The 21842-nt window shown below is 56.3% G+C and overlaps 2 pseudogenes; one reads left to right on the forward strand and one right to left on the reverse strand.

The window, feature by feature from the left end:
• Positions 1 to 842: 842 nt before the first annotated feature.
• On the reverse strand, positions 843 to 13059 carry LOC139705104 (urocanate hydratase-like; annotated as a pseudogene).
• Positions 13060 to 15387: 2328 nt separating this feature from the next.
• Positions 15388 to 20580, forward strand: LOC139705046 (carbohydrate sulfotransferase 13-like; annotated as a pseudogene).
• The last annotated feature ends 1262 nt before the right edge of the window (positions 20581 to 21842 follow it).

Consider the following 21842-nt stretch of genomic DNA (forward strand, 5'->3'; position numbering starts at 1 on the left):
GTGGATATTGGAAGCATTAATGCATGTCCTGGAATAAAAAAAATAAATAAATCAAAGAAGTCATAAGATTAAGGGTGTATAAAAAGGACACTGTAAAAAGATTGGGGAAGCCTCTGCATCCGAAGGGCTTGGGATCAATAGTCTCTGCAGCCTGCAAAATGTGGTTTTCAAACCAAAGATCCCATAGGCAGAGGGTGAGAAAAAAAAATACATAAGTGGTATCTAAGGGGGTGCAGATGTTCCCCACCCCCACCCACCTTGTAATGGGGGAAAATGAGAAATTAATTTCATGAAAAGGATCCTTTTGCACTTCCTGAATTAGTGGATGTTGGAAATTGGAATAAATGCCAGAGATGCACTTATCCAGGGGTGTGTGTGTGTGTGTGTGCTCTGGACCTTGAAGGCACATGTCCAGAGCCCAGGAAAAGAAACTTATGCAAGTCCCTGGATCCTGGGGTCCCCACCTCTGGGAATTGATCCTCAGGCAAAGGAAGCAACCACAGCAAAAGCGTCCCAAGGATTGAACCCAGGGGTGCTTAACCCCTGAGCCCCATCCCCAGCCCTTTTTCTATTTTATTTAGAGGCAGGATCTCCCTTAGTTGCTTAGGGCCTTGCTAAGTTCCTGAGGCTGTCCTCCAACTTGCAATCCTCCTGCCTCAGCCTCCTGAGCCACTGGAATGATAGGCTCTTTTTGATCCCCACCCCCCAGGAACTTCCTATATTTGAGGGTGGCAGTACCATGTTGATTTGCTGGCAATAGTTCACAGGGGGTTCCTGTTCCTCCACATGTCTCCCCAGCCACCTGGTCTAAGGTCCCAGTCTTCTGTATCCATCTCTCTTTCCTAGGGCAAGGTGGTGGCCACTGCCCCTCCCAGGGGCTCTGACATGGTCACATGTGGTCCCATGTCTGTGCCCTGTGAATGCTCATACAAGCAGGATCCCAAATCAGCCTCCCCCAGGAACATCCAGTTCTCCCCTTGGAACCCAGAGGGATGCCTCTCCAGGTGGTGCTTGGCCGCCTCGCAGATCCAGAGGACATTGTCCATATATTGTAGTTTCACAGACTCCGTCTTTGCTGTAGAGAGGAAGTGGGGTGGCGTGGGCAGAGGGCACCCCTGCCGGAGTCCTGGGCCCTCCTGGTCCAGGTTGCTTGCTACAGATGCCTGCTCTGACTCTGTCCCCAAATCCAGGAGTCGAGGCCAACTGTACCCTGGAACCTCTGACATGGTAAACCTTTATGTCTACCACACCGATTTTCTCAGGCCTTTTGTCACAGTACTGCAAAGCTAACGAATGCACTGGCTTCCTGCTAATTCCACCTAGAGGATCCTGACCCGCAGAGCGGAGGACATCTCCTGGGGACAGTGTGTACCTATGGCTGACCTCCCCACCCCAGGACATTACCTCCCTCAGCGATGGCCTTCTCCAGCACAGATGTGGCTAGCTGATCCATGACAGCCAGGGCCTTGGGGTCCCTGGATGTGCAGACCCAGCGGAAAGGCCCGAATCCCTGGGAGAATATGTCCCTGTAGGGACAAATGTCTCTTCAACTGTGTGTGGGGGGGGTTCCCAGGCTGATGGCACCTCTGGCCAGGGCCAGGGGTGCGACTCCGGGGAACACGCCAACCAGAGAGACCGGAACAAGAACAAGCAGCATTCATCTCAAACTGCCATCGGTGATTTTGGTCCAAAAAATTCCACGTGGTTGCTGTAAAATGATGTGAAAACCCATCACCAGGTGTGAGATCTGAGAAAAGAGCCCACGTGGGCTTCAGTGCTTGCCAGGCTGGGTGGGGGCACCTTCCCTGGGGGCTATCCCCCTGCATCCTTCTCCAGGCTGAGCCCAGCTCCATGCTGAACTCGAGAAGGTGACCTTCACCTTTTTGTTTTAAAAAATATTTTCTAGCCGGACAGGGTGACCCACATCTGTCATTCCAGCAGCTTGGGAGGCTGAGGCAGGAGGATCCCAAATTGGAGGCCAGCCTCAGAAGTCTGTGACAAGGACAAGGACTGAGGATGGTTCAGCGCTCGGCCCTGGGAGAAAACTCTGCAGGGCCGCCTGGGGCTGCCTGTGCCTGTGGTGACCTCTCTCCAGGGTCACAAATTCCCACATTTGCCCCCAACAGCACCACAGAAGCCCACTTAAGGGAGAGGCTCTTGAAGTCTCCGGGGCTCCGAGAAAGGGACCTCACTGTCCTGCCCCTTGGTGCCCACCTGTCTCCTCACCAGGTCCTGACAAAGTCTCTCCGGGCTTGGTTCCTTGTCATCATGGGAACCCTGTGACCTAGTACCTGGTCGCTTTGGGGCTACATGAGGGTCTCACAGCACATGACCTTGAGGGTGGTTGGTTGGACCCAAACGCCACGTCCCCGGCCCTGAAAAGGACTGGGCTGGCACTGGATACCTGGAACTGGTGGCCACCCCGTCACTTACCCCATAATGTGCTGGACGTAGGAGGGGTAGCAGAATTCTGTCTTATTGGCCCCCTTCTTCTCCACATCTGCTCCTACGGACAGAATGCCCATCCCCAGGGTGAGCACCCACATAGCCACCACATGGTGACGTCAACAAGGGGCTCAGGGAAAGGCTGAGGAAGGATCATCAACGTGATTCTTTTTTTAAACAAGTCTATGTACAAATACAGTCAATAAACCCTGTGTTTACATATATAAATATAATGCAATAATTTAAAAAAAGTAATAATAATAGCAGGGTGAGGTTGCATACGCCTGTCATTCCAACAGCTCAGGAGGCTGAGGCAGGAGGATGGCGAGTTGGAGGCCAGCCTCAGCAACTTAGCGTGGCCCTGAGCAACTCAGGGAGACCCTGTCTCTAAATAAAATATAAAAAGGGCTGGGGACGGGGCTCAGTGGGTAAGCGCCTCTGGGTTCAATGGTTCAATCCTTGGTAAATAATAATAATAATAATAATAATAATAATAATAATAATAATAATAATAATAACAGCAGATAAATGGAGGTCTCAGCCTCCTGAACTGCTTGGATAACAGGCGGGCGCCACCTAGCGGGCCCCCCGTGCATCTTTGAGCACCTTTGGACCCTCTGCTCTGCGCATGGATCTCCTGTCTTAGAAAGAAGTTTGCATCTTGAAAGAGGGAAATTGCAGGGTCAGGGACAGGAGCTCATCCCTGAGTGTTCCACCTGCTCTCTGACCAGCAGTTAATGTTCTTCAACTACGTGGAGAAACTGAGGCCCAGAGAGGCCCAGCTGCACACCTGGCAGGACCAGCTTCTGGGAGAAAGGCCCTGGTAGAGGCTTAGGGGAAACTCCCAGGGCGCTGGCTCGGTGGCAGGTGCAGCAGGAAGAGGGGCCCCTCCCGGCCCTTCCCTCTGGCCTACCCGCTCGCTGAGCCTCTAGGAGGAAGGCGTTGCAATAGTCCCAAAAGAAGAAGTTCTCCTAGGCCAGCCAGTTGATGGCCTCCTCAGGCTGCAAGGGAGGGGCCTTGGCTCCACCCCGTGTCCCTGCCCTCCAAGCCCCGCCTACCGAGCCCTCTGGGTCCTTCCAGGGTCCAAGCCCTGCAAGATGCCAACGCCCCCAAACTCCCCCGACTCGATGCATGTGCTGGGGTGTCCCCGTTGTCTGTCTCAACCCTCCTCACCCAGGTGACAGCCCCCAAGCAAGTACCTCCTTGTCCCCAAGCTCATAGGGGACCAGAATCAGCTGGATATTGGGCAGGGATTTTGCAATTTTTTTTTTCTGGTCTCAGGAATGGAACCCAAGGGTGCTTAACCACTGAGCTTCGTCTTCAGCCCTTTTTATATTTTATTTAGAGACAGGGTCTCCCTGAGTTGCTTTTGCTGAAGCTGGCCTCCAACTTGAGATCCTCCTGTCTCAGCCTCCTCCGGAGCCGCTGGAATGACAGGCGTGTGCCCAGCCACAAATCTTTTCGTTTGTCCCCAAGCATTCCCTGAGTTAGGTGAGCCCATGACCCCATCTGACAGGAGGCAGAGGCTCAGGGATGTTAAAGTCCTGCCCAGAGTCCTGCAGCTGGCCACTGCTGAACCAGGGGACAGCCTTTCATAGTGGGCAGAGGGGGTGGGCTGTCCCTGCCCAAAGGTCTTGGAGTCCCCCCTTCCCCAGCAGCCCTGGGCCTCCCCCACCTCTCCTGGACCAGGCCTTTGAACTCAGCAGGGTTGGAGGCCATGAGCTTCTGAGCCTCTGTGAAGCCCAGCTGCACCCGATAGTAGCCGCCATTGAAGGGGTTGTGGCAAGATGTCTGGTCCGAACCTAGGTCCACCAGGAGCTACCCTGTGGTGTCCAGTTCACGGACGAGGCACTCCCTGGGGGAAGGGGTGGGTGGTCAATGCAGGGAGGGTGTGGCTCCTTCCTCGGGGATTGGAGGCTGGGTTGGAGGCCGTCCAGAGGGAGCTGCACCCCGGTTCCCACCCATGCACCCTGCCAGCAGTGCCCACCATCCCCTGGTGAGGACCAGTGGGAAGGCTGCCAGGGACTTGGGAGAGGACGAGGACCATCCGTCTTTGCAAATATCTGGCCAGCTGAGGGATGCCAGCTGGATTGGGTGCGGGGTGGGGGGTGTTCTGTGGAGTTCCTGAGGGTGCCCAGCCCACCCCTCGCTCACCAGAGATCCACCACGTTGCCATGGTAACCGAGGCTGAGCACCTCCTTCTTTTTGCTCGCTTCCCTAGAAGGACCCCAGAGCAGAGCAGATGGCAAAACCGAGCGGCCCACAGCACAGCTGCCCCCCCCTGACAAACTCACACCCCTCCCCTGGGACTCTGTCCTCTGTTCAGGACACACAGTATATATATATATATAACCCCTGAGCCCCGTCCCCAGCCCTTTTTCCCTTTTTCTATTTTATTTAGAGACAGGGTCTGGCTGAGTGGCTTAGGTCCTCAGCTAAGTTGTTGAGGTTGGCCTCTGACTGGCGATCCTCCTGCCTCAGCCTCCTGTCTCTGGGATGACACGTGTGCACAACTCCTTCTGAGGTGGCTCAGTGATTTAGGGCATTATGACTCTCAGCACTCTCACAGAGATCCCTATCGCCCTCCTGGGTGTCCTGAAATTATATGATTCCCTAAAGACATTTCTCAAGATTGTTTGGGGGAAACAGGAGGACAAGAAAAATCAAAGCTGATTTTGGCAAAAGGAAGATGAGCATGGATCATAGGCCCTGTGGGCAGCAGAGGTGTCAAAAGCAACAACAGGCGTGTCTTGAGCTGTGGCCCTACTGAGTGTGTAGACTGACTGTACTCTAGACAGAGAGAAGCCTGTGGCAGCCAGACACCTCCTCTTCCCCCAGAGGGCGCTGTGGTGCACGCCTGTCATTCCAGCAACTCAGGAGGCTGAGGCAGGAGGACCTGCACGTGTGAGGCCAGCCTCAGCAATTTAGAAAGAGACTGGGATGTGGCTCAGTGGTAGAGCACCCCTGTGTCCCCTCCATGGTACTGCCAATAGATAAATATCCCTCCCATGACGTGCCAACTGTGGCCGGTCCCCAGGCCACCCAAAGCAGCCCAGTCCAGCCCCCTGCAGCCCAGTACCCAATCCTCACCTCAGTCTCTGGATGCACTGGTCCAAGCTGTCAGTCACTTCCATTAGCCACCCTTGCTGGTGATGTTTGACAAAAGCTGCTTTATCAACCTGGCGCCTTGAGACACAGGGCCACTCAATGACAAATCGCCCCAGCATGTCACCCTCCACTCAGAAGGTGCCCTCGCCCATGCAGACCACTTGCTCTTGTAATAGTCTCAGGAGACACAGCGAGGTCCCTGCATACTGTTCCTCATCCTGGCTCCCTTCCCAGCAGAGCCCAGCTTCTGTAGAGGGTGACTCCACACAGTCCTGGGGACAAACCCACCCATGGTAATCACAGAACACTAGCCACCGGTCCCCTCCTCCTTCCTGCATAAGAACATCTGTGTGATCCAAGACCGACCAAGGAGAAAAAAAGAAGGGGTTTCAGCTGGGTGCGGTTCCCCATGCCTGTCTTCCCAGGGGCTCTGGAGGCTGAGGTAGGAGGATCTCAAGGTGGAGGCCAGCCTCAGCAACAGCGAGGCCCTAAGCAACTCAAGGAGACCCTGTCTCTAAATAAAATGCAACATAGTGCTGGGGATGGGGGTCAGGGGTCAAGAGCCCCTGGGTTCAGTCCCTGGTACAGAAAAAGAAAAAAAAGAAGAAGGAGGAGGGGAACAAGAGGAGAAGGAGGAAGAGGAGGAAAAAGATGAGGAGGCGGAGGAGAAGGAGGAGGATGAGGAGCAGGAGGAGGAGGAGGAAGAGGAGGATTAGGAGAAGGAGGAGGAGGAGGAAGAGGATGAGGAGGAGGAGCAGGAGGAGGAGGAGGAGGAGGAGTAAGGGAAGGAGGAGAAGGAGGAAGAAGAAGAGGAGGAGAAGGAGGAAGAAGAAGAGGAGGAGGAGAAGGAGGAGGAAGAGGAGCAGGAGGAGGAGGAGCAGGAGGAGGAGGAGAAGAAGGAGCAGGAGAAGGAGCAGGAGGCGGAGGAAGAGCAGGAGGAGGAGCAGGAGGAGGAGGAGGAGGAGGAGCAGGAGGAGGAGGAGGAGGAGGAGAGAACAGAGAGCTCACCTCTGCAATCACTGCGATGCAGCCCAGGGTGACCGCCACCTTGGCCTGAGCCCCACTCATCCCACCCAGCCCCGAGGTGATGAAGACCTTCCCAGCCAGGTCCTTGACGCCCAGGTACCGATGCCCAGCATTGAGCACCATCAGCTGCAGAGAGGACAGGTAAGGTCCCCGCTGCCCACTCCCCGTCCGTCCACATCCTGGGACCCAGCCCCCTTGGCCACAAGTGCCCCGATCCTCACCACGGTGCCGTGGACGATTCCCTGGGGTCCAATGTAGCAGTAGCTGCCAGCTGTCATCTGCCCTTACCTGACCACAGAGAAGCGGGGGGGGGGGGAGCGCTGAGCCAGGTGACAGGCACAACTTCCCTGCTTTTGGAGGCTTCAAGTGAACGTGGGACTGTCCCCAGGGGTAGCCACACATTCTCCTTTAATAACAAAAAGTTGCTGGTGGCTCGTGCCTGTTATCCCAGCAACTCAGGAGGCTGAGGCAGGAGGATTGCAAGTGGGAGGCCAGCCTCAGCCACTCAGTTCATTTTCTACAGCGATTATCCTAGAGTGACATTCCCCAAGCCACAAAGATGTACCGGGGCAGGATGGTCCTGTGGCATTATTTATGACCCACACCAGGAGGCAAGAGGGTAAGTGGATCATGATGTCCTGGGACAGGTGACAGAAGGGCACTTGAGACCCAGGTATTCTGGAAGGTACAGAGTCCCTGACGTCCTGCCAAGGGCAGAAGGTCAAGGTGGAGGGGCAGCCTGCAGTGGTCCACCTACCTAACGAGACGCTCACACAGGGGACACCTGAGATGAGCCAGGAGCCACAGTTGACTGGGGAAGGACAGAGGACGGGAGAGAGGTTTCCGTGACAATGATTCACAATCATGCCCTGGGCAGGCACAGGAGGAAGCAAAACTCTCCTGGGGCCACAGTGACATCCTGTACCTGTCACCGGGTAGAGGTCTGTCCTCTCATCACGGTCATTCCCTAGTATCCCCAGGCCACCAGTGCAGGGTCCCCAAAGACACCCAACACCTCCTTATATAAAACGGGATATTTTCCAAGAGTCCACACACAATCCTCCTGGATACCTTTGAACAATCTGCAGGTGACACAGCACCCAGTAGAGCTGGTGGCATAGTTGATATATTGTTCCATTTAAGGGATGATGACAAGGGACAAGTCTGTACGGGGTTATCACAGAATTTTTTTTTCTTTTTTTTTTTTTTGGTACTAGGGATTGAACCCAGGGGTGCTGAACCCCTGAGCCCCATCCCCAGCCCTATTTTGTACTTTATTGAGAGACAGGGTCTCGCTGAGTTGCTCAGGGCCTTGCTTTGGCTAAGGCTGGCCTCCAACTCTTGATCCTCCTGCCTCAGCCTCCTAAACTGCTGGGAAAAATGATTTTTAGAGGAAGGCTGGCTCATGGGGGAAAATGCCACAGGAATAAGCTGAAACTTACATGGTGACCCCCAGGGCAAAGAGCTTCTCATACTCTGTCCTGAAGGAATAGTTGGGGATGACCTGGAACAGAGAGAGGGGGCAGACGCTGGGGACCCACAGGCTGGGGGCACAGCAGAGAGCTCTCAGAAACGGTGCCCGCATGGCGTCCCGGGCACTGGGCTCTCTTCTCTGCCTCCAGGACCCCTCTTTTGGAACCCACTATGCCATTGGTGATGACCAGCCTCGGGGCACCAGGGCTGCTGGGGAAGAGGCCCAGAGGGTGTCCACTGTACATGACCAGCGTTTGATCCTCTGTCATCTTCGACAAGTAGGACATGGTCAGCCAGAACTGGGAGAAGAATAAGAGTGTGAGTGTCTGTGTGTACCTACCCCATGCTGGGTCCCCAAGCCACATCCCAGTGGCCCTGACCTCCAGGTTTCTATTATACTTCAGGGACTCCTGGGGCCTCCAAAATGCTTCTGCTACCCGTTCTTTATTTTGGGGTACCGGGATTGAATTCAGGGGTGCTTAACCACCAAGCCCCATCCCCAGTCCTATTTTGTATTTTATTGAGATACAGGGCCTCCTTGAGTTGCTCACGGCCTCGCTTTTGCTGAGGCTGGCTTCCAACTTGTGATCCTCCTGCCTCAGCCTCCCAAGCCCCTGGGATGACCAGTGAGCACCACTGTGCCCGGCTCCTGCTCATTCTTAGAGCTGAAAAGTCCCCAGATACTGTCCTGAGTGGGAGTCTTGGGCATTAGGGATTAGGGCCTTGGGGGTCTAAACTCTTTCTAGGTTGGGGTGGGGATGAGGCCACATGGCCACAGTACCTTAGCCCAGTTGCTGAACACTTGTCCATTTCCTCCATAGGTGACCAGCTCCTGGGGATACTAAAGAACAGAAGGCATTGTGTGAGAGAGGCCTGGGAAGGACCCGTGGGGCTGTGGACAGGGAGAAGAAGGACCCTCATTCTTTGGCCTGGCTCAAAGAGGCAAGGAAATGGGATGAGTCCCTGGGACACCCACGTCTGTAAGAACGTTGGCTTGTGTGACTGGGGTCAGGGCTAGGGATATATTAGGATAAATATAGCACCAAATCTGTTCCTTTGTATTTTTTTATGTGGCTGTCAGAAAACTGAGCAGGGCACATTGGTGCATGCATGTAAAATCCCAGCTACTTGGGAGGCTGAGGCAGGAGGATTGCAAGTTGGAGGCCAGCCTCTCAAGAAAACCAAAACCACTCCAAATTACAGGCATCCTTTGTGTGACTCTTGAGGTCATGGAGTTACAGCTTTCAGGGGGTTCAGGGACCCCTGCATTTGTCTGGCAGCGTCTGCTGAGTCGATACTTAAATTCCAAGCACACAAGGTCACAGTGTGTCCCTGGCACCAGGCCACGGTGTCCCCAGCCCCTACCTGAGCCACAGTGGGGTCCAGGTAGTTCATTTTCATGTGCATGATGGTGGTGGCCACTCTTGTCCGACTGGGGTACTTCTGGATTGGGTAGGCCCTTCAAGGAAGGTTCAGTCACCCGGGTGGGCAGGCCTGGCTCCCCTTCCTGCTGACCTGCAGCATCCACCAGCCCACAGTATTTGGATGGAATCCACCCAGGGCCCTCGGCCCCTGAGCCCCATCCCCAGCGAGACCGGGTCTTGCTGAATTGCTCAGGGCCTTGCTAAGTGGTCGAGGCTGGCCTCCAACTGGTGATCCTCCTGCCTCAGCCTCCCCAGCTGCTGGGATGATACAGCCACCATGCCCGGCCCTGTTGCTCCCAAATCAAACAGGAAGGACGGTCTGTGCCCATCAACACACACCTTATCTGAATGGTGGGGCAGAAGCGGTACATGTAGATGTGCCTGTATAGCTGGAGCTCCTGGGCGAACTCCGGGGCCAGCAGCTTCTGGATGTAGGGTGGGAAGTAGCGTAGGGCATTCCTCAGGGCCACCTGAGCAGGGGACAGGGAGAGGCAGCTGGGGTGACGGGCCTTCTTCCCTTCCCACCTGGAATGGCTTCGCTCCTTCCCACTGACCCACTCTGGGACCTCCAAAGCCTCACCCTTGGCTCATAGGCACAGTCACCTCCTCCAGGGAGGCCTCCCTGATTGCATCACCTCTCCCGTCATGCAGACAGAACAAGCTCCTCCTGCTCTGGCTCATCACAGACCATCTCTTGGCCTCAGGACTCTTAGCTGGAGGCTGGTGACTGGGAGGTAGGGAGTGAGGCTGCAGTCTGAAGGGGAAGGCAGGTGTCCTCCACCCAGTGCCCGCTGTGTGAGTGGCACAGCAGCTAGCTCCCTCTCCACTGGGCAGCCTCAGGCCAGGCACTGGGAGGAAATCCCCGATGCCAGGGCAGAGCCTGAAGCCAGGACCAAGAGGTCAAGGGAAAGGAGAGCCCCAGAGAGGCCATCTTGCCCAACTAGGGAAAGAGCCCAAAGCCCCATGCTCTCCAATCACTCTTTTCCCTTCTGCCTGCCACATTCCAGGTCTGCCCCAGGGCCTTTGCACTTACCCTCCTCCTCCCCATCTTCTCTTCAGGTCTCAGAGCAGTAATCTCCCCCCCCCCTTTTTTTTAATCCCCACACCTCTGAATGTGAGGATTTTGGGGGGGATACTGAGGATTAAACCCAGAGGCGCTGAACCCCTGAGCCCCGTCCCCAGCCCTGTTTTGCATTTTATTTAGAGACAGGGTCTAGCTGAGTTGCTTAGGGCCTCACTAAATGGCTGAGACTGGCCTTGAACCTGTGGTCCTCCTGCCCCAGCCCCTCAGATTACACCCGCCTCTGGTTTCTTTAATTTCACTTTCTAACAAAAAAAGTTTACTTCCTTATATGGATTTCCCAACTTGCCACTAGGTGGCCACGAAGTCCAAATCCCATTCTAAAGGCCACGTGGGCTTCATTCCTGGGCTGGACTTGACATTTCACTAAAGCCCTGGACAAGAAAGACCAGCTTCTAATTCCATAATGTTAATTTGTATCAAATATTTTTTGGGGGGGTCGGGAATATTGGGGATTAAACTCAGGGGTGCTAACCACTGAGTCCCCTCCCCAGCCCTATTTTGTATTTTATATAGAGACAGGGTCTCGCTGAATTGCTCAGGACCTCGCTGTTGCTGAGGCTGGCTTTGAACTCACGATCCTCCTGCCTCAGCCTCCCAAGTTGCTGGGGTGGCAAGTCTCCCTGATTTTATTTTCTTTTTAAGGACATAGAGACATCCTGGGCATCTCAGCTGTACTGATTGCATGTGGAAGGAAAGTTAAAAAAATAATAATAACCCCAGTCACAGCGACTTGGGAAGCTTAAGAAGAAACTTTTATGATATGCCATTTGCTTAGCTTATAAAATAACCTTTTAAAATTGTTGAAAACCAATGAAACACATTAAAAAATAAGCCCAAGTCAATGTGTAAAGGAGGTGGTGATGAGAGTCACAGCATTTGGGGACCAGCTGAAGGCTGCTCACCCCACACCTAGCTGTGGCCCCCATCCAACTCACAGCCCCACAAGTGGACTCCATTCCCAGGGTTTCGTGTCCTTCAAACCAACAGTGACACACAGGAGCAAAGCCAGGGGGCTCAGCCTCCCAGCTCCTGGGTGTCTTTCTGCCATCATAAGTCACTGCAGAGGCTGATCACCATCACACAGCCACCACTAGCAGGTCCCTCTGGGCCTCAGTGGCTGAAGGTCCAGACTCCGGCTCCCAGCAGGTAGGGGACCCAAGGGTAAAAAAGATCAACTACCCGCTGGACACCTGGGAGCTGAGCCAGATGGGCGGAGCCAAGTGGAGCCACGCCCCTGCGATGCCAGCTCCGCCCCTGGAGTAAAAGCCCCGCCCCAGCAGCATCAACCCGGCCCCTGTGGTGCCAGCCCCCCTGCTGCATCAGCCCCGCCCCCTGAGGCATCAGCCCCGCCCAAGGCCCCAGCTCCCCAGGATCCTCCCTCCAATCCCTTTCCCTGCCTCTTCCCAGCTCCTCCCAGCCCCTACCAGACCACAGCGACCCTCAGCTACCCTCCAAGCACAACCCTGACTTTGGGTGGGGTTCAGGGGAAAGCTTAATGGGCAACCAACCAAGGGGTCTTTGTCTGGAAAATGGTAGGGTTCCTCTTTTCATTTTTGTGCTAATTTGTGTTTTCCACCTCCCTATCCCTATTTCTGAAGCCTTTGCATCAGGAAAAAGGAGCCGAGTGCGGGGGAGGCTGGGGCTGGAGGATGGCAAATTGGAGGCCAGCCTCAGCAATTTACAGAGGCCCTAAGCAACTTAGTGAGACCCTGTCTCAAAAAAAAAAAAAGGTTGGGGACTGAGCTCAGTGGTTAAGAGTCCCTGGTTTCAATCACTGGTACTACAAAAAGAAAAGAAAGAAAGAAAGAAAGGAAAGGAAGGAAGGAGGGAGGGAGGGAGGGAGGGAAGGAAGGAAGGAAGGAAGGAAGGAAGGAAGGAAGGAAGGAAGGAAGGAAGGAAGGAAGGGAAAGAAAGAAAGAAAGAAAAGAAAAAATTGTAAATAAGTAGGTGGAAAACTCTATATAGGGCCACACCACTGTCCCCAGCCCCCTTGTGCCCCCGGGTAGGATGCTAGCGGCAGCTTCTGTGCGCATGCGTGCCTGCAGCAGGCTCCGAAGGCCAGTATTTGGGGCAGGGCAAGGTACACAGGCCCGTTGCTAGCTCTGGGCCATTTCACACTCAGCCCGTTTGTCCTCCCACTAGAGGTGGCCTGTGTGCCACCACTTGCTGGCCCGGTGACCTTGAGCTTCAAGATCCTCATCTGCAAAGGGTGATGGTGATTCCTGGCCCACATGGCCTGTCCCCCGCTCCCCTGAGAGGGCCCAGCGGCTGGGTGAGGGACTGAGTAGGGGGTAGGAGTAGAGGGTCTCCATGGGGACATCCGAGGGCACCTAGGGGACACCAGGCCCCGTCAGGCTCCAGCTGAATTCTTACCTGCTCTTCTGCAGGGCTGAGGCCAGGGGTCTTGACAGGGGCGTGGGGCACCCCAGGCCAGTGTCCCCAGTTCTCTGGCAGGGGTCACAGGGGCAGGCCCGAGCAAAGTGCCTGGAGGCTGGACATGACTGGCTGAGAGTCGAGGCCAGTGCTGTGGAGAGGCCAGGAGGAGACTGGGCAGTCAGAGGCCAGCAGTGTTGGGACCTGTAGCCTCAGGGCCACCTCCTCCAGCCCCTCATTGGACCCAGGGCTAGAGGATGGAGCCACGTGCAGGTCACAGGGGCAAGTCCTCTGGTCCCTGATTGATAGGCGGGCTACCTGGGTGGTGACGAGGGGAGGGGCCGGCTTCCTACTGGGGACAGGCTGGACGGGGGTCCCCTGGTCCCTTCCAGTGGGTTCGCCTGGAGGATGGTGCTTTGGGGAACATGACTCTGGGAAGCTGGTCGGACTTCAAGTTGGGGTTGCTTTGGCAATTTTATGGGGGTGTGACACCACTGTCACAATCCATGTTGAGTCCCAATGGTCCTGGGAAGGGACACCTGGGTGTGACTCCAGCTCAGCTCCTGACCAGGCCCATGGCCTTTGGCCCTGTCCCTATGTATTAAGTGGGTGGTAATTAACTGCTTAGGTTGCAGGGGCAGGAAGTGTCCAAACACCCTGTGAAGGGAACAACAATAAGGCCACTGGCTGTCACCTTCCAGGGCTTGATCTTTTTTTTTTTTTTTTTTGGTCCCAGGGATTGAACCCAGGGTGCTTAACCCCCTGAGCCCCGTCCCCAGCCTTTTTATATTTTATTAAGAGACAGGGTCTCACTGAATTGCGTAGGACCTTGCTAAATTGCTGAGGCTGGCCTCCAACTCATGACCCTCCATCCTCAGCCTCCCAAGCTGCTGGGATTGCTGGTATGCACCACCGTGCCTGGCTAAGCTGCCCATCTCTAATACACTTTATTTTCTTCATGTCACCATTCATATCCATCTGTCCCTATTTTCTATGTCCTCGTATATAACATAAAGTCAATGAGAGCAGACACTGTGACCGTCTCGTTCTTTCCACTGGTGCCTGTGCATACAGGGGTTTGCTACCTGTGGAAGGAATGAAAGAGGGACAGTGTCTGTTGGGGGACAGCAGATGCGGAAAGGAACTTCTCAGGGAAGTTCCCGAGACTCTGGGCCTCTCGCGAGGCCTCTTAAACTTCCTCCCCCCAGAACCTTCTAGTGGGTCTCCCCATCTCCAGGACCATCTCTGAACACAGAGAGGCGAGATGTTGTTCTCAACTGTGGCCACCAGTTGGCAGCCTGGAGCCAGGACACGCAGCAGGACTCCAGGGGCTAGACCTGGTACCTGGGAGGGCAGGTGCAGAAACTAATGAATGGGGGTTTGGTGATAAGTTGGGTGGCAGGGGACATTGATGGCTTGGAAGCTCTGGGTCCTGGACCAATCTGGGGGTGACCGGGAGGTCACCAAGGCTGGAAGAGTACATGATAAGGAGTGTCTGGTTCTGTCTGTGAGTTGGGTTTCCTGTCACTTGAGAACCATGATCACCAGTTGAGGCCACATCTTCAAGCCACCACAACTATTATTTACTCCATCTTCTTCCTCTTCTTTATTTTGGGTCCCAGGGATTGAACCCTGGGGCCCTCAGCCACTGAGCCCCATCCCCAGCCCTGTTTTATATTTTATTTAGAGATAGGGTCTCCCTGTGTTGCTTAGGGCCTTGCTAAGTGGCTGAGGCTGGCCTCCAACTTGCGATCCTCCTGCCTCAACCTCCCAAGCCACTGGGACTACAGGTGTGGGCCACTGGCCTGGCTCCTGCCTTTCTTTATCTTTCCAGGCAATTTCTGAGATCTTCCTGGTGCCTGAACTATTGAGTGACACAGATGAGGCACAGCAGGATAGGGGGGCATGTCCCAGGGGGTCCCTTCCCCTTCCAGAGGCTGGGCAAGGTCTGGAGGAGCCGGAACTCAGGCAGGATGCTGCCATCTGGTCCAGAAGGTAGGGGACAGGACGGTCCATGGGGGAATAAGGGACACTCTTGTGCCTGATCCTGGGGATGGGGCTCCTGTAGGACTCAGGTTCAGGGGCCACTCCCTTAGGCTCCTGGGCTCACCCCAGACCAGCTCTGGGCGCTGTTGTAAGGAAACCAAATGCCAAGGGACAGTAGCTAGGAGGGACCTGCTTCTCCCACTTCACCACTGGTGAAGGCTTCTTGTGACACCCCAGGGCAGGGACTTTCTGGCAACGAGTTCCCACCCGCCCAGCCTCTATCCTGGGCGAGCTGCTGACCTATTCCGTGGGGGCAGAGTCCGAAGACTTGTGTCCCCACCTGTCATCGCCCGCCTCCCCAGTCCCCAGGCTCCTTGGAATGCACCACCCAGACAGGCAGGCCGGGTCCTGGAGCCCGGCGCCAATGTCCCCGCGCTGTGTAGGCCTGTTGCCCCTGAGCGGTGCAGCATGGGCAGGCGCTGCTCCTGGAGGCGGTGCGCACTGGTGGCCGCGGGTCTGGGCGCTGCGCTGCTGCTACTGCTGTGCACCCTGCGCCCTGGTGAGTGACGGCCCGGGTGACAGCCCGGCTCCCGCCACCCCTCCGTGCTCGGGGTCCCAACCCCCAACCCCACAGTGGCCTGTCCCCTGGAGATCGCGGGGTAACCTACTGCCCCTTCAGTGGCTCTGAAGGCAGGAGGAGGTGGAGAGCATTTGGCCACCCTGGAATGCAGTCCCCCGGAGGTAACCGATGGGAGCAGGACCGTCACCGTGAGGGGACACTGGACTCTCTTCAGTCTTCAGCTGTCCATTTGAATCCTTGGCCCTGCCTCCTGGAGTCCCCTGCAGTCCACACCCTAGAAACACTTGGTGCTCCTCTGGACCCCCCTCAGGTCTGGTCTGGCTGGGAGAACTGGGCGGCCAGTCCCCACTGTGCAGGCCCCAGCCACTCCCTGGCCAGGAACAGGACAGCGTGTCTACTTGGAGTGCTCAGAGGTCCTCCTTGAAAATCTCCCAGCAGCCCATTTCATATAGGAGGAAACTGAGGTCAGAGTGGACCACAGTGTAGATGGTTAAGTGGTAGCTATGTAGTCTGTCTGGAGCTGGGGGTTACTCAGTGGCCTGATCTTGGTGACTGTCATTTCCCTGTGTGTGTGTGTGGGGGGGATGTCTGGGGTCTCTTCTGGCCTCCCACATCCCCACTGTGGGCTCTATGAAACCCTTGGACCCTCCAGGTAGCTGTGTATCTCAGGGAGGGAGGGACAGCAGGACTCTGGGATCAGGGTGACCCAAAGAATGAGGCCCAGGGAACATTTACCCACAGAGGGACAGAGGGCCCGGGCTGGTGGCCTAAAGGCCACTCAACAAGCCCTGTTGAGTGAGGCTGTGTCTAGGAAGGTGTAGGTGTCTGTCACAGCCCACAGCAAAGGCACAGTCAGCCCACACCCGGGTGGCCTTGGGGATAGCACTGAGCTCCTGCAGCTTTGGGATGAGGACCTGCCTGCTCTGGCCCTGCCTCACCTCTCTCTGGGACGGAGGCCAGGGCTGGGCCAGGGTCCAGGTGTGCAAAGCCAGGGGGAACCCTGGGGTGCCCACCGGGCCTCTGCCCACTCCCCCAGCCCCTCTGCAACTCCCTCCATGACTAGATGCAACTGGGGCCTCTCTGGGCTCAGGAAGGAGTTGGAATCACCTATATATAGGGAGACAGGGCCTTGCTAAATGGCTGAGGCTGGCTTTGAACTCACGATCCTTCTGCCTCAACCTCCCAAGCCACTGGGATGACAGGAATGCACCACCCTGCCCAGCTGTTTTTAATTTTTACTTTGAGACAGATCTCATCAACTTGCTGAGGCTGGCTTCCAACCTGTGATTCCCCTGCCAGAGCCTCCCAAGTCACAGGGTCACCTTCGGGTTCTGACCCTTCTGATGTCCCTCCTCCCACCAACTGGGAGAGCGGCTTGTGTGGGATAAGGAAGACAAAGATGACACTTGCTGTGGCACACAACTGTAATTCCTGTGACTAGGGAGGCTGAGGCAGGAGGATTGGGAGTTGGAGGCCAGCCTCAGCAACTCAGTGAGACCCTGTCTCTAAATAAAACACAAACTATGGCTGGGGATGTGGCTCTGTGGTTAAGGCCCTGTGTTCACGGAGATGTCCTTCCACATCTTCCTTCCTGGAGAGGGTGAGGGAAGGGGCCCAGGGACCTCAGGTGCTGGGGACAATGGGCATCCTGAGCCTGAGCAGAACAGCGTCTTGGAGACTCCGTTCGGGAGCCCTGCAGTGTAGGTGCTGCTGGTCAGCGGGGCTGTGGGGTGGCCGTCTGCTCGCCGTGTCTTGCAACACTGCCACCAGCCACAACTTATTAACTGGAAACTGGGTGGTGTGACCTTTGTCCACAGCATGGGGAGTCTCCAGATAACCTGTCCCCTACCCATGGTGGCCTCTCCTGGTCTCTTTGACATCCCTGTTCCCTCCCCCAGCCCCTCCCCCACCTCTTGTTTCTCCGTTTTCAAAGCAAAAATGTCCTTCTTTCCCCAGCATGGCTCCTGGTGGCTTCCATGAGTCACACAGGCCTTAGCTCAGGTCCAGGCCTGTCCCCCTAGGAGGGACTTGGAGCTGAGGACACTGGCCCAGGCTGTCCAGGTAATGGGAGTGGGTCCCCTGGTGTGGCTCTGCTGGAGGGTCTCCGGGGGAGCTTTAGGACACCCCTCTTTAGATCCTCTGTCCTCTCTATCCCTGTCTGTGGCCAGCCTGCCCATCTGGGTCCTGTGGTCTGGGTGCTGGGCGGGCGTGGGTGTGGGCAGGGCTGGACCTGCCCTGTAATCAGTGGCCACAGCTATTTTGGACTTTTCTCTGATGCCTGACCACTTGTCCCCACTGCCTGCTGGCCCTTGGGGACTGCTGCAGGCTGTGATCTGCCCAGGAAATAACAGGCCCTGGGCAAGGGCAGTGCATCTGGTCCAAATTACAGGGCCCTGGAATAGACGGGCTGCTCTCCAGAGCTGCCCGCTCCCAGCTGTGGCCCTGGACACACCCCTTCACTGAGTGACCTCAGGCTAGAGGGGCAACTCTCATCTGCAAAATGACAATAAGGACCCGCCTTCTCTCTAGGTGGTGAGGTGCCCCCCCCCACAAGCTCAGCCCGTGGGACAGCTGCTGTACCTGGCCAGCAGCCGTGGCTACCTGGGGCCTCTCCCGACTCTGAGGGACCAGCCAACATGGCTGCCCTCTCCTGGTGAGTGTGTTGTTCTGGGAAGGCAACCACAGGTCCCCCAGAGGTTACTGAGTCCCAGTCTGGTGATAGAAATCCAAGTTCTAGAACCATCCATGACCCCCAAGGGTCTCAGGCAGGTCTCTGCCTCCTCCCAGTGCCCTGGTCACAGGGGAGTCTGGCTCTTGTTCCAGGGACACATGGCATAGTCTGGGGTGTGGAGGGAGCCTGAAAAATGTGTTTTGAGACAGGGTCTCGATAAATTGCTGAGGGTGCCTCAGCCTCCCAAATAAATAAAAAGGGCTGGGGACGTGGCTCAGTAGTTAAGTGCCCCTGGGTTCAATCCCTGGCACCAAATTATTCTATAGTGTTAGGGAGACCAAGAAACTTAGGAAGAAGATTATGTTCCCAAGTCCCAGATGTGTCCAGACCCCGAAGTCCACGGCTTGCTCACCCCATACAGCACTGACACCTCTTCTCTGTGTCCCCACAGCACTTGAAAACACGTCCCTGGGCTCCATTTGGCTTAGAGGGGAGAAGAAGAGTCCCCTGCAGTTACTCTGTGACCTGGAACAGGTAGGTAGACAGAGCCAATCCCACCGCTGCTTCCCCAGCTATGGGGACCCAGAGTGCCTGCGTGTACCTGCTGGCAAACAGGACTGGATCCGGGGCATGGATGGGGGTCATGCTCCTTAGCTCAGGCTTTGTCCAGTGAGTGACAAGGGCAGGTCTTGGGGATACACTGAGACCCCTGGGGTCTCCACCCACCCTTCCTGCAATCCCTCATCCCTCCAGCCCCATAATTTTAGGAGCCCCACCCTCTTCTTGGCCTCCAGCAGAGGACCATGCGACCCACTGCGCATGCTTGTAAGGCCGTTGCCCATACTCAGCTCCCAGTGCGCACCGCGCGCACACCCCCACCATCTCCCTGTGCCCTGCTTATTGATTTAGGATGGAGTTACAGCCGGAAAAGCCCATTGTAAGTTGAAAATATCCTTTGTTTTATTTATTTATTTTTTATTTTTTGCACCAGGGATTGAACCCAGGGGTGCTTAACCACTGAGCCCCATCCCCAGCCCTTTTTATATTTTAATTTTTATTTAAGAAAATGTTTTGTCATCGGGGATTGAACGCAGGGACACTCAACCACTGAGCCACGTCCCCAGCCCCTTTTAAAGATTTTTAATTTAGAGACAGGGTCTTGCTCAGTTGCTTAGGGCCTCGCTAAGTTGCTGAGGCTGGCCTTGAACTCGTGATCCTCCCGCCTCAGCCTCCTGGGCGCTGGGATGACAGGCGTGCGCCACCGCACCTGGCACAGCAAGGCCACTTGGACATCATTCTGCTCTTGTCCTGTCCATTCTGAGCGCCTCTCCTGATACTTGAGGGTGTCTCCAGTGCACGCGATTGGTCCTGTCCTTCTCGGAGCCTCAGCCGGGTTAGGTCCCCTTGGGCCCGCTCCAAGTCCAGGTCCGATTCTCCTGCTGGGATTGGTGGCCGCAATTGGTGCCAGGCCTGGGGTCTAGTCCAGGTTCGCGAGTCCCTGGGCACGCCTTATCTGGTAGCCCCAGGGCCCAGGAGCTCACTGGGGCCAGCAGCTCTGATGCGTGTCCCTGTCACCCGCAGGGCCCGCTCTCGGCCCTGGCGGAGGTGCACCGGCAGCATGCTGACCTGCTCCTGCCGAGCCTGCAGCTGTCACACGCGCCGGCAGCGGCTGCTGCAGCCAGAGGACCTGCGGCACGTGTTGGTGGACGATGCGCACGGGTTGCTCTACTGCTATGTGCCCAAGGTGGCCTGCACCAACTGAAAGCGAGTGCTGCTGGTACTGAACGGCTGCGCCCTTGGCTACGCGCGCGCCATCCCCGAGCATGAGGCGCACGCGCCGGGCAGCCTGCGCTGGCTGGCCGACTTCAGCCCCGCAGAGGTCAACCGGGGCCTGCACGCCTCTGTGCTGTTCATGCGTGAGCCCTTCGAGTGCCTGGCGTCCGCCTACCGCAACAAGCTCTCGCGACCCTACAGCGCCACCTTCCAGCGCCGCTATGGCATGCGCATCGTGCGACGCCTGCATCCCTGCGCCCAGCCCGAGGCGCTGACCCGCTGCCACGACGTGCGCTTCGCTGAGTTCCTGACCTATGTGCTGGACCCGCGCACGCGGCGCGACGAGCCCTTCAACGAGCATTGGGAGCGTGCCCACGTGCTCTGCCACCCGTGTCGCCTGCACTATGACATCATGGGCAAGTTCCAGACGCTGGCCGAGGACCTGGCTTTTGTGCTGGACCTGGTGGGCGCCCCGGACCTGTGCTTCCCCGCGCTGCGGGCGTTGCCTGCGCGCGATCTGGCTGCGCGCCTCTTCCAGGACATCAGCCCCTTCTACCAGCGGCGCCTCTTCGATCTGTACAAGATGGACTTCCTGCTCTTCAACTACTGGGCCCCCTCCTACCTGTGGCTGCGCTAGGGTCCCTGTGGTGGCCGCAAGAAGGACAGTGCTTTCCCGGCAGGGCCTGGGACGTGGCGGCTGCGTGGGGGTCTGCGATGGGCCGGAGAAAGACTCCCCCTTTGAGAACCACTGCAAACACATTTACTGAGCCAGCCACCCATCTGGGTGCAGGTCCCCCGTGGCCAGATTGGGGTACCGCCTGGCTCAAGTGGCTGTAGACCTGTCACCCTGCCTCTGCCTGTTTCTTCTACCTGCTCCAGGTGACAGGTACCTTCCCAAGCCGCTTGGGTGGCCAAGAGTTTATAATCCATTTTTTCGTTTTTAGGCTGCAAGTGGCCAATTTGAGGGTCAAATCTGACCCAATCCTGCTCATGGGGCCATAGAGCAGAATGCTACCTTGTGGCTCTTGTGGCCCCAACTAGTGCCCTTGCCCACCTCACCCACCTGGGCAAGGACAGACCTAGCCAAGGGGAGAAGATCTCCATTGGGCCAGTCTCAGGATCCAGAGTGAGATGCCTTCCACTCCGCGGGTCACAGATGGGTCCCTTGTGGCTGGCCCCGCCCCGAGTTCCCCTTTGATCTCAGTCTTTACAGATGCTACATCTTGTCTTTCTGGGTGCCAGAGGAGCCCTGGGCGCACCTTGGTGGCAGATTACATAGGACATTGGTGGGGCTGGGGGTGGAGGAGTTCTGTTTTAGAAATAAAAGTGTTTTGTTACTTTTTGATTGGATGGAGTTTTTCTGCCTCTCTGGTGCCTTTGCTGAAGGGACCTGGGGCTGTCAGATCTTGGGAAATCCCCGAGTTTCCCTTGCTGCTGAGTGGCCTAGGAAATCCAGATGGCCATGAGGGTTTGGAGTACAGTGGTCGCAGAACCTGACTTAATCTGCAGCGGTCCCCAGGTGTGCAGAGGGGGTGCCCTGGGGCAGCAGGAGTGCTAAGTGCAGGTATGAGGGTCCGTCCAGTGACATCTTGGAGACAGTCTCATCTTTCACTATGACCAGGCTAAAGATTCAACACCAAACCAGCTCAGCCAAGCCCTGTCCTTAGAACCACTGTGTGTGTGTGTGTGTGTGGGTGTGTGTGTGTGCATGTGTATGATTGGGTACGTGTTTGTCGGGCCCTTGAGGACTGCAGGGAACTGGGAGGTTCTGGAAGATTCTTCCTGGTGTCCTCTTTGGCTGTCCTCAGTTCTTGATCCTTTCTGGGTGGAGCCAGGTCATCTGGCCACTGCCCTCTCAAGGCAGGGTCCTCAGTGTGGTCAGTGGATGACCCAAGAGAG

This window comes from Marmota flaviventris, chromosome 3, assembly GCF_047511675.1.
Source record: "Marmota flaviventris isolate mMarFla1 chromosome 3, mMarFla1.hap1, whole genome shotgun sequence".
NCBI lineage: Eukaryota > Metazoa > Chordata > Mammalia > Rodentia > Sciuridae > Marmota > Marmota flaviventris.